We start from the raw sequence: 11627 nt of genomic DNA, 5'->3' as shown, positions 1-11627 counted from the left end.
CTCTGCAAAACATAAAATAGGCAAACGTGAGTACAAATGTACCCAGCAAGACTTACATCAGAACTATCTACATATGCATCATTATCAACAAAGGGGTGGTGGGGTTTAACTGCAGCAAGCCAGCTTTGACTCGGTGGCTATCCTAAACTACGACTGCAAGCGACTCTTTTGAGGTGGCGCACACGAGTCCACATATTCACCATATCAATACACCACTATGGATCCGCTCCCGTCTCCCTACGAGAACGCCATCCATAGCACTCACGCTTATCTTGCGTATTTTAGAGTATCCACTTTCACTTGTCTATGAACTGATATAAGCAACCTAGAAGTCCTTTACCGCGGACAGGGCTATTCGAATAGATGATGTTAACCCTGCAGGGGTGTACTTCTTCATACATGTTTCCACCACTTAGCGTCTGCACACGACATGTGCTCGGCAGACTTCAAGCGAAAGCCGACGTGGGTGTAGACCACGACCTACCTAAACACTCAAGTCTCTAGTCCAGGTTTATCGCCTATTCGGGTTCCATCCATGAGGAGATCCGGCCGGAGTTTCGCTCACAGCCCCAAACGATGTGAACAGGGTTCCGTGACACCAAACGGGCGCCCGGTATACCCGGCCACGTGCCTACCGCATCACAGCCCACCCCTACTTTCAGCGCTGCGCACGGCCTCCAGCATACTACAAACACCAGAAACTACTTGCAACTCCTGGACAGAGGACAAGGGTGATCAAGAAGCCGAGAGGGTCCATTGGTTTCGGGCCCAATGCGTGGTAGTAGCTGAATCATGGATCACAAACACAGAACTCAGTTCCTGAGGACGGCTGCAATGAGACAACCCACCATGTACTCCTACATGGCCTCTCACTGCTACCTTTACCAAATCGTGTTCACACGCTTAGCTCACACACCGTAGGACATGTTCACACACCTCTGATTCATCCCGGATGAATCAGACCTGACTCAACTCTAGGCAGTAGCAGGCATGACAAACAAGCATGAATGAGTAGGCACATCAGGGCTCAAACAACTCCTACTCATGCTAGTGGGTTTCATCTAATTACTGTGGAATGACAGGTCATGCAGAGGATAAAGGGGTTCAGCTACCGCAGCAAGTAACAGATGAATCGATGTTGTCCTAATGCAGTAAAAGAGAGCAGGAGCGAGAGAGTGGGATTGTATCGGAATGAACAAGGGGGTTCTGCTTGCCTGGCACTTCTGAAGATAACATTGAGTCTTCATCAGTGTCAACGATCACATCATCGGTATCACGTCTATCGAGAGGGGACAAATACCGGCAACAAAGAAGAAATACAATCAATGCAATGCACAATATGATGCATGCTCATGACATGGCAATATGAATGTGTTTTGAGCTAATGCAACTAGCAACAGATTAAATGAAGTTGGTTTGAATACAAGATTCAAATTCAAACTCCATATGTGATTATTTAAATGCCCTTCACTTCATTTGCCCTAAACAGTAGTGATAAGTTGTTCTAACATGCATGAAAATGGTACAGATGGATTCCTTGAATTTTTCTGATAATTTTTCATATATAAATTATTTAATTTGGAGTTACGGTTAATTTTCTATGAATTTTAGAAGTTTTAGCTATTTTCTGGAATTTCAGAATTAAATTAAATCCAGAAATGATTTAATTGCGTCAGCCTGACGCCAGCATGACGTCAGCGAGTCAACGACCAGGTCCAGGTCAAATCTGACACGCGGGGTCCACACGTCAGCGGCACAGGGGCTAATCCCGCGTTGACTCGGCTTTGACCCGCTACGGGGCCCGTTGTCAGTGTCTGTGGGGGGGTGTTTAGCGTGGTCATTAGTGGCTAATGACAGCGCCACGTCACTGGCCACCGGAGTTCGGCCGGCGGCGACCCGAAACGCGGCGGAAGTTCACCGGGGTTGCGCTACGGGTGGCGGCTGGACGCGCGAAGGGCACCAGAAGGTAGCCCGTGCCCGTGCGCATCTAGGGGGGCCAACGGGAGGTGCGGGGGTGGCCGGGGTTCGCCGGAATGGAGCCCGAGGCGGCGGCCGGAGCTCGGGTGGGTGCGGGGTTAGTGCTGCGGCTTGCAAAACAAGCTAGCTGCCACGCTAGCGTTGCTCCACGGGTCATTGCGAGTGCAACGGACGCACGCGCGGGGCCATTTGGTCACCGGGGCTTCGCCGGCGACGAGTCCGTGCGGCGGAGCGTCTCGGCTCCGGTAGAGGGGGCGGCTAGAGCTCGAAATCGGACTTGGGGTTAGGGGGAAACGAAGCAGGGACTCACGGGGATCGTGCAGGGAGGGTCAGCGAGCTCGGGGGCGCGCCGGAGTGGCCGAATTCGATGGAGAACGGCGCCGGGGCCGAAGCTTGGGGATAATGACGATGGCGGCTGCTCCGGGCCCTTCTGGTCGAGTGAGACGTCGAGGAGGTCGAGGGAGGCACTGCGGAGCTCTGGGAGGCGTCGGGGAGGCGAGAGGGGGATGGTGGCCGCGGCGAACGGCGTCGGTGGCGACGGCTCCGTTCGGGTCCGAGGTGCGGAGCGAGAGGGAGAGCAGGAGAAGGGGATGAGCACGGGAGGGAGTTGAGAGAGGCCTGAGGGAGCCGCGTGGCGTCTCCAGGGAGTAGCGGAGGCAAGCAGGGAGGCAGGAGGTGGCCGAGGCGGCATCGGCGCTCGCCACCGAGCTGCTTCGGTGCGAGGGGAGGAAGAAGACAAAGGGGAGGAGGTGGGCTGGGCCGGCCAGGTGGGGGAGCTGGGCCGGCTGGGCTGCACGGGTGAGGCCAAGTACTTCCTTCTCTCTCTCTCTTTTATTCCTATTCTGTTATATATTTTTCTTCTGTTTTTGTTTTATTTAATTTATTTTGCCACTGTTTTGAATTTTAAAACTAATTCAAACAATGCCAAAAACTCCTCTGAATATTTTATAGTGCTAGATGGACTTTTCCAAAAGCTTATAAAATATTTCAGGGGTATTTAAATTATATTCTAATTATATGAATATAATTCAAATTCAAATAGCTAAAGATTTAAATTCAAAGTCCCAAAAATAAATCCTTAAAAATGTTCAATATTTTGGTTGGGACCAGAACCCTTACCAAAATTATCAAACATTTATGAAGAGCCCTTTTTGAGCAATGAATGAGATTTCTAGGGTTTTTGCCCCTCTTTTATTTAGGGTTTTGAGGCTTCCAATATTCCTCAATTCAAGTTTCAAAAATATAGACATGATGCACACATGAAGCTAACCTAGAGCAATGCCTGAAGCTAGGGATGTGACAACTCACCCCCACTAAACAAGAATCTCGTCTCGAGATTCAAGCGTAGGGTAGGATGAAGGGGAAACGCAAACTAGTACAATCTTCACGATCCAGGGTGCACTTCAGTTGAACGTTGATTCGATCACCATCATTGTCTTCAAGTCTTGCTCTGAGAAATCCTGCCAACATGACATGGAGGGAAGAAGGAGACTCTAGAAGGGTCGATCTTCTTAAAGAACGAGCAACTCAGGATTAACTCACGGAATGAGACATAGAACCATCTCTCGGGTTGAGACACGAAGCACACCACTAGAGAGATGGAGTGGAATAGATGACGAGGGTTCACTAGGTAGACAACAATTCCACACCTAAGAAGGTGGTAAACGATTGCCAACGTAGCGAGGAGTTGAGTTGCCATGATACCATAACGATGCACCTTAGGGAAGGTGACTCATAGAAATATCCCCTTAAGTGGCAAAAAGAATTACTTTTGATTCAAAGATCATTGAAACTCTTTATACCAGCCTAAGGCAATCACAAGCGATCATTTGGAGGGGGTCGGTAGAATGGCATACTCGGACTTGGATGATGTGGATTACCTTGTTGAAGACAACGTAATGGATGAACTTGCTTATCACCGGGAATGGAAGAGACCCATGGTAGAATGGCACATTGACGGTGCAAGCTGGGAACAAAATGCAAATGCTGGGAATGATTCTGGTAACTGGGGAAGAACCCAACAATAGAGAGTGAATTCACTGTTTGAGTAGGTCATAGCATGTCGAGGAAACGGAGAGGATCCCCAGTTAGTGCCGAGGATAACACCTAGCGCTTGAGCGTGCTCTCAAGAACTTGAGCATTTCCATAATCATCAAGGTTTTACCAATATCCGTGTCAAGGATCCTGGCAACACAACTTGCTACCATGATGAATGGTGATGGAGGATGCAGATGCAAAGGAAGATAATACCTTCTCAGATTTCACCTTAGCGAAGCCAAGGAACAAAATCTGGATGATCGACCGAGAGCCATTTAGCACTCCACTTCTAATGTTCTCCTTGACGTGCTAGTGTAACCCATTCATAGATATGGTTTGATAACTAGAACATCAAGTAAAGGTCGGACTTCGGGAGCAATAGAATCCATAAGGAATAGTTACGGAGGTAAATCCTACGAAATCCCTATGGGGAGGTGGCCAACTTCTTCAATCAAGATACTACAATAATAGGTCTTTCGGCTGGGTGGTGCTGGCCACGACATCCACTTTACCGGTTATCGAGGGACCAATATTATAGTTCTTGGGAAATGTTCCAACCATCATAACTGCCTGAGATTCAGATCTGGTTGGTGTCAGGATATTCCAGACTCATCGAGTCTAGGAAGGAAAACGAAAGTTTGCAACACAAATCGACGAGGTGACGTTGCGAGATACTCGGGAAGTGAACTATGATAGTAAGCTCCAAAACATGAGCTGGTTCTGCTACAAACATGTGAACACGTTGTCCCAGACAAGCATGACCACGTGGTAGTCTTATAATAAAACACTACCGAGTTCAGGTGGGGAACCATCAACGAGGATATCAAAATCCTTGCATGAGGTATACTCTTAAGAAGGAACTTCTTCTCCTTGAACAAATCAATCAGTGGCTTGGTGTGCTAGGATATACGTATGGAATGAAGATGATCAGTCTAACAGACCACAGAATTCTTCGCACGTGCATGACCGACTTGGGATGATTCCAAAAGAGCAAAAACAAACTTTCTCGAATTCACGACGGCAACTTACATCAAAATGCACGTGAATCAAAGGAAGTCACTCCTTTCATCAAACAAGTACTTCATGAGCTAGCATGAAGAAAATGCTTTCAAAAGTTTCCAACACTAACTTAATGTTCAACAACATCATGGAGGAGATAAGGATGTTGTCAATGGGCTCAACAACAACTCATCGGAATTTCCATATCACTGAACTTCCACCATCATGTGAACACGGTGATAGCATTGGTCAGAACCAAAAGATATAATGGTGTATGCTCGAGGGATCAACCACGAGGAAGACAACATTACGAACATTGTTGGTTCTGACTTGATTTGACGATAGCCCACACTCAAATCAAAGGATTGATAAGACAATAGGTCCAGCAACTGATCACAGGGACCAATCGATGAAGATATCATCTTTCTTCAATACACACTACACAAGAATATCCTTTTGGGACGAACTAAGTCAGGCAAGCTTTTATCTTCCAACTCTCCAAGTTGTTGTCTAGCTTAACCAACTAGCTCAGGGATATCTAACACCGATTCTTGGAGAGAAGGTGGTTCACAAGAAACCAACTTGATCACGAGCTCAACATAGCGGTCAGGTGACAACCTGGTAATACTTCCGAGAAGATCTTCGGAAATCACGAACCACCGATATGTTACTAAGCTCGAGAACAATCTTGCTTTTCAGGGCAAGATGATATGATCAAATGAGCGAGGACTTAACAAATCCTATCTCATCAATCGAGGAGTGCACCAGGAAAATGGACTAGGTAGCACAATCAACCTTAGGGTGATGATTCAATAGTCAACTCGCTAAGGATGACGTTATTGTCCATTTAACTACCAAGCAACGGAGTTGCTAGGAGTATTGATTTCACACATCATGATTCACTTGTCGGCACTCCGGCTGCAACAACACGGAACCGAGGAATGAAAAAGGATGGCGTGAAGTATCACTATGTCAAGAATTCACAAAAGGTGGTGCAATTCTCATGAAATTCCTGTCATAAAGAAGGTAATACTTCAGGGTAGAGCAGACCAGAAGCTGGATTGTATCTTGATCTGCGGAACACAACTACTTTGACCCAATCCTAAATATGGATGAGGTACTGGAGTTTGTTTCTCCTAGTCATTCTGCGATAGAATGGCTTGACGGACCACAAGAGTAATAGGCATCGATAAACGAACGCACGCATACTCTTGACTATCAATTGATAGACGAGGGTCAGAATGCAACTAAAGAGAATAACTCAAAGGAACATATAATTTTCTGAGTTGTGGATGCATAGATTAGTATGTCGAACCAAGTTCAACATATTTCTTCCGGATAACCCATGCAGAAAGGTAGAACTGGCAGAGTCACGATTTATGAATGGAGGACTCCTCAAGGATAATCCTGTTGTGATATTTCAGTTCAACGAGGAACTTCTGCCATAAGTAGTTCATGGTATTTGGAAGAAGAAGATACCACGGACTTCAAGGACTATCGCAAAGGTTACTAATATACTAAAGGAACTAGCAATTACTATCAACATGAAGTAGGTAGAGTGAATCTCGGGTTCAGAACCCAGGAGTAGAATACCTACTACTAAGTAGCATCACGGGATGCTTTCGAGAATGATGGCCAGAATCATCACACTGAGAACACAAATCATGGCTAAATTACTAGATGATCCCCTAATACACCTAGGGTCATAATAATATCTCCAACATATATGTCAAGGTAACGGAGTACCTCAACTCACTGACTAGTGTGGTTAATCTGGCCCATGGGAACATTGAGACGGGAAGAAAGGATTTGCAAATGCATCAGACTACTTAGAAACCTGAGATGACTCGGACAACATAACGGCTGTAAACGCTCAGAAAAGATTTGAGACATTCACAAAAATGGTGGCATAACCACTCAGAAGCACAATATCAAGGTTTCGAGATCAACAATTAACATATGGAGGTAGTAGGAACTGAACTCAAGCTTAAATCCAACAATCTTATAAGTCCACTGATTAGTAACACGTGATCCTGATAGAAAGAGGAGATAGCCTAGTTCTTAATCCCCGTAGAAGAGAAGATGATGACTCAGATCAGAAGGCCATGAGGTACAAGGAGTAAAAAGAGCCGTACGTTCCCTCCCACAATCAATTCCCTTATATAACTAAAGAATTTCTAGACTCAACTTCGACCAGTTTGGCTTGGTAATCCTACAGGCAGTCAAGCTCTGATACCAACGCTGTCAGGACCCCGACTCAATGCCACATCGATCTAGCATGTAACACCTCATATCACTTTGCGGCCTCACGCACGGTATTCCCACAGTGTCGCCTTACCTTTGCCCGGGACCGTTTGCGCCTTTTGGCACACGTATATGACAGTGTCGCTAGCATCCATATGATAAGGAGCCCGGGGCTGACATGGCTAGTCGTAAACCCAAAGTGGCACAGACTTACAGGGACAGGCATCCATGACCCAGCATCGAACGTGTCGGTCATCAGCGAGTGAATCCAGGCTGTAGCACTGGGCTAGCAGGACTCCGGTGAACCGGGCTGTAGCGGGCTAACAGGACTCCGGTACTCAAAGCGTGACATTTCCCCGAAGGGACAGACACAGGAACGAAGAAGGACACATGCCGGCCAGCCTAAGTGTTCCGGAGCAGTAGCAAGCTACCATGGCTCAGTGAAACACTAGGAGACATTTCCCCGTAAGAGAGGCTACTAAAGATAAACAACTAGATGGTCAGATCCCACACATACCAAGCATTTCAATAACATACACACAATATGCTCGATATGTGCAAATACAACATGGCATCACAACATGACTCTATGACTCAAATAATTTATCAATAGGCTCCGAGGAGCGAGATATTACAACCATGGGTCTCATGACCCAACAATCAGAGCATACAAATCAAAGCACAAGCGGAAGCTATCATGTCTGAGTACAGACATCTATAAATGAAAAAGGCTGAGAAGCCTGACTATCTATCAGATCCTGCCGAGGGCACAAGATCGTAGCTGAGGTATCAAGCTAAACGTCGAAGTCCACGCGAAACTACTAGTGAGACCGAAGTCTCTCTGCAAAAACATAAAATAGGCAAACGTGAGTACAAATGTACCCAGCAAGACTTACATCAGAACTATCTACATATGCATCATTATCAACAAAGGGGTGGTGGGGTTTAACTGCAGCAAGCCAGCTTTGACTCGGTGGCTATCCTAAACTATGACTGCAAGCGACTCTTTTGAGGTGGCGCACACGAGTCCACATATTCACCATATCAATACACCACTATGGATCCGCTCCCGTCTCCCTACGAGAACGCCATCCATAGCACTCACGCTTATCTTGCGTATTTTAGAGTATCCACTTTCACTTGTCTATGAACTGATATAAGCAACCCAGAAGTCCTTTACCGCGGACACGGCTATTCGAATAGATGATGTTAACCCTGCAGGGGTGTACTTCTTCATACATGTTTCCACCACTTAGCGTCTGCACACGACATGTGCTCGGCAGACTTCAAGCGAAAGCCGACGTGGGTGTAGACCACGACCTACCTAAACACTCAAGTCTCTAGTCCAGGTTTATCGCCTATTCAGGTTCCATCCATGAGGAGATCCGGCCGGAGTTTCGCTCACAGCCCCAAACGATGTGAACAGGGTTCCGTGACACCAAACGGGCGCCCGGTATACCCGGCCACGTGCCTACCGCATCACAGCCCACCCCTACTTTCAGCGCTGCGCACGGCCTCCAGCATACTACAAACACCAGAAACTACTTGCAACTCCTGGACAGAGGACAAGGGTGATCAAGAAGCCGAGAGGGTCCATTGGTTTCGGGCCCAATGCGTGGTAGTAGCTGAATCATGGATCACAAACACAGAACTCAGTTCCTGAGGACGGCTGCAATGAGACAACCCACCATGTACTCCTACATGGCCTCTCACCGCTACCTTTACCAAATCGTGTTCACACGCTTAGCTCACACACCGTAGGACATGTTCACACACCTCTGATTCATCCCGGATGAATCAGACCTGACTCAACTCTAGGCAGTAGCAGGCATGACAAACAAGCATGAATGAGTAGGCACATCAGGGCTCAAACAACTCCTACTCATGCTAGTGGGTTTCATCTAATTACTGTGGAATGACAGGTCATGCAGAGGATAAAGGGGTTCAGCTACCGCAGCAAGTAACAGATGAATCGATGTTGTCCTAATGCAGTAAAAGAGAGCAGGAGCGAGAGAGTGGGATTGTATCGGAATGAACAAGGGGGTTCTGCTTGCCTGGCACTTCTGAAGATAACATTGAGTCTTCATCAGTGTCAACGATCACATCATCGGTATCACGTCTATCGAGAGGGGACAAATACCGGCAACAAAGAAGAAATACAATCAATGCAATGCACAATATGATGCATGCTCATGACATGGCAATATGAATGTGTTTTGAGCTAATGCAACTAGCAACAGATTAAATGAAGTTGGTTTGAATACAAGATTCAAATTCAAACTCCATATGTGATTATTTAAATGCCCTTCACTTCATTTGCCCTAAACAGTAGTGATAAGTTGTTCTAACATGCATGAAAATGGTACAGATGGATTCCTTGAATTTTTCTGATAATTTTTCATATATAAATTATTTAATTTGGAGTTACGGTTAATTTTCTATGAATTTTAGAAGTTTTAGCTATTTTCTGGAATTTCAGAATTAAATTAAATCCAGAAATGATTTAATTGCGTCAGCCTGACGCCAGCATGACGTCAGCGAGTCAACGACCAGGTCCAGGTCAAATCTGAAACGCGGGGTCCACACGTCAGCGGCACAGGGGCTAATCCCGCGTTGACTCGGCTTTGACCCGCTACGGGGCCCGTTGTCAGTGTCTGTGGGGGGGTGTTTAGCGTGGTCATTAGTGGCTAATGACAGCGCCACGTCACTGGCCATCGGAGTTCGGCCGGCGGCGACCCGAAACGCGGCGGAAGTTCACCGGGGTTGCGCTACGGGCGGCGGCTGGACGCGCGAAGGGCACCAGAAGGTAGCCCGTGCCCGTGCGCATCTAGGGGGGCCAACGGGAGGTGCGGGGGTGGCCGGGGTTCGCCGGAATGGAGCCCGAGGCGGCGGCCGGAGCTCGGGTGGGTGCGGGGTTAGTGCTGCGGCTTGCAAAACAAGCTAGCTGCCACGCTAGCGTTGCTCCACGGGTCGTTGCGAGTGCAACGGACGCACGCGCGGGGCCATTTGGTCACCGGGGCTTCGCCGGCGACGAGTCCGTGCGGCGGAGCATCTCGGCTCCGGTAGAGGGGGCGGCTAGAGCTCGAAATCGGACTTGGGGTTAGGGGGAAACGAAGCAGGGACTCACGGGGATCGTGCAGGGAGGGTCAGCGAGCTCGGGGGCGCGCCGGAGTGGCCGAATTCGACGGAGAACGGCGCCGGGGCCGAAGCTTGGGGATGATGACGATGGCGGCTGCTCGGGGCCCTTCTGGTCGAGTGAGACGTCGAGGAGGTCGACGGAGGCACTGCGGAGCTCTGGGAGGCGTCGGGGAGGCGAGAGGGGGATGGTGGCCGCGGCGAACGGCGTCGGTGGCGACGGCTCCGTTCGGGTCCGAGGTGCGGAGCGAGAGGGAGAGCAGGAGAAGGGGATGAGCACGGGAGGGAGTTGAGAGAGGCCTGAGGGAGCCGCGTGGCGTCTCCAGGGAGTAGCGGAGGCAAGCAGGGAGGCAGGAGGTGGCCGAGGCGGCATCGGCGCTCGCCACCGAGCTGCTTCGGTGCGAGGGGAGGAAGAAGACAAAGGGGAGGAGGTGGGCTGGGCCGGCCAGGTGGGGGAGCTGGGCCGGCTGGGCTGCACGGGTGAGGCCAAGTACTTCCTTCTCTCTCTCTCTTTTATTCCTATTCTGTTTTATATTTTTCTTCTGTTTTTGTTTTATTTAATTTATTTTGCCACTGTTTTGAATTTTAAAACTAATTCAAACAATGCCAAAAACTCCTCTGAATATTTTATAGTGCTAGATGGACTTTTCCAAAAGCTTATAAAATATTTCAGGGGTATTTAAATTATATTCTAATTATATGAATATAATTCAAATTCAAATAGCTAAAGATTTAAATTCAAAGTCCCAAAAATAAATCCTTAAAAATGTTCAATATTTTGGTTGGGACCAGAACCCTTACCAAAATTATCAAACATTTATGAAGAGCCCTTTTTGAGCAATGAATGAGATTTCTAGGGTTTTTGCCCCTCTTTTATTTAGGGTTTTGAGGCTTCCAATATTCCTCAATTCAAGTTTCAAAAATATAGACATGATGCACACATGAAGCTAACCTAGAGCAATGCCTGAAGCTAGGGATGTGACACCTTTGCTCTTCTGCTGGTAGGGCTGGCGAGATGGAGGAGGAGGCAACCAGAACTTTTGTTGCTTAGCTGCTACTTGCGATGAAGAAGAAGACTGAACTGCGTTCCTGACTCTCTTCTTAGATGCCTCACACTTGAGCTGAGAAGCTTCTTGCTTTAGTGCCATGTTATAGAATTGAACGAACTTAGTCGGCTCAAGAAGCACGAGAGCTAACTGCAGATCTTCTTTGAGGCCACCTCTGAATTGATAGAT

The sequence above is a fragment of the Triticum dicoccoides genome, chromosome 3A (genome assembly GCF_002162155.2).
Source record: "Triticum dicoccoides isolate Atlit2015 ecotype Zavitan chromosome 3A, WEW_v2.0, whole genome shotgun sequence".
In the NCBI taxonomy this organism is placed as follows: domain Eukaryota; kingdom Viridiplantae; phylum Streptophyta; class Magnoliopsida; order Poales; family Poaceae; genus Triticum; species Triticum dicoccoides.
Note: the sequence above shows the minus strand (reverse complement) of the source record.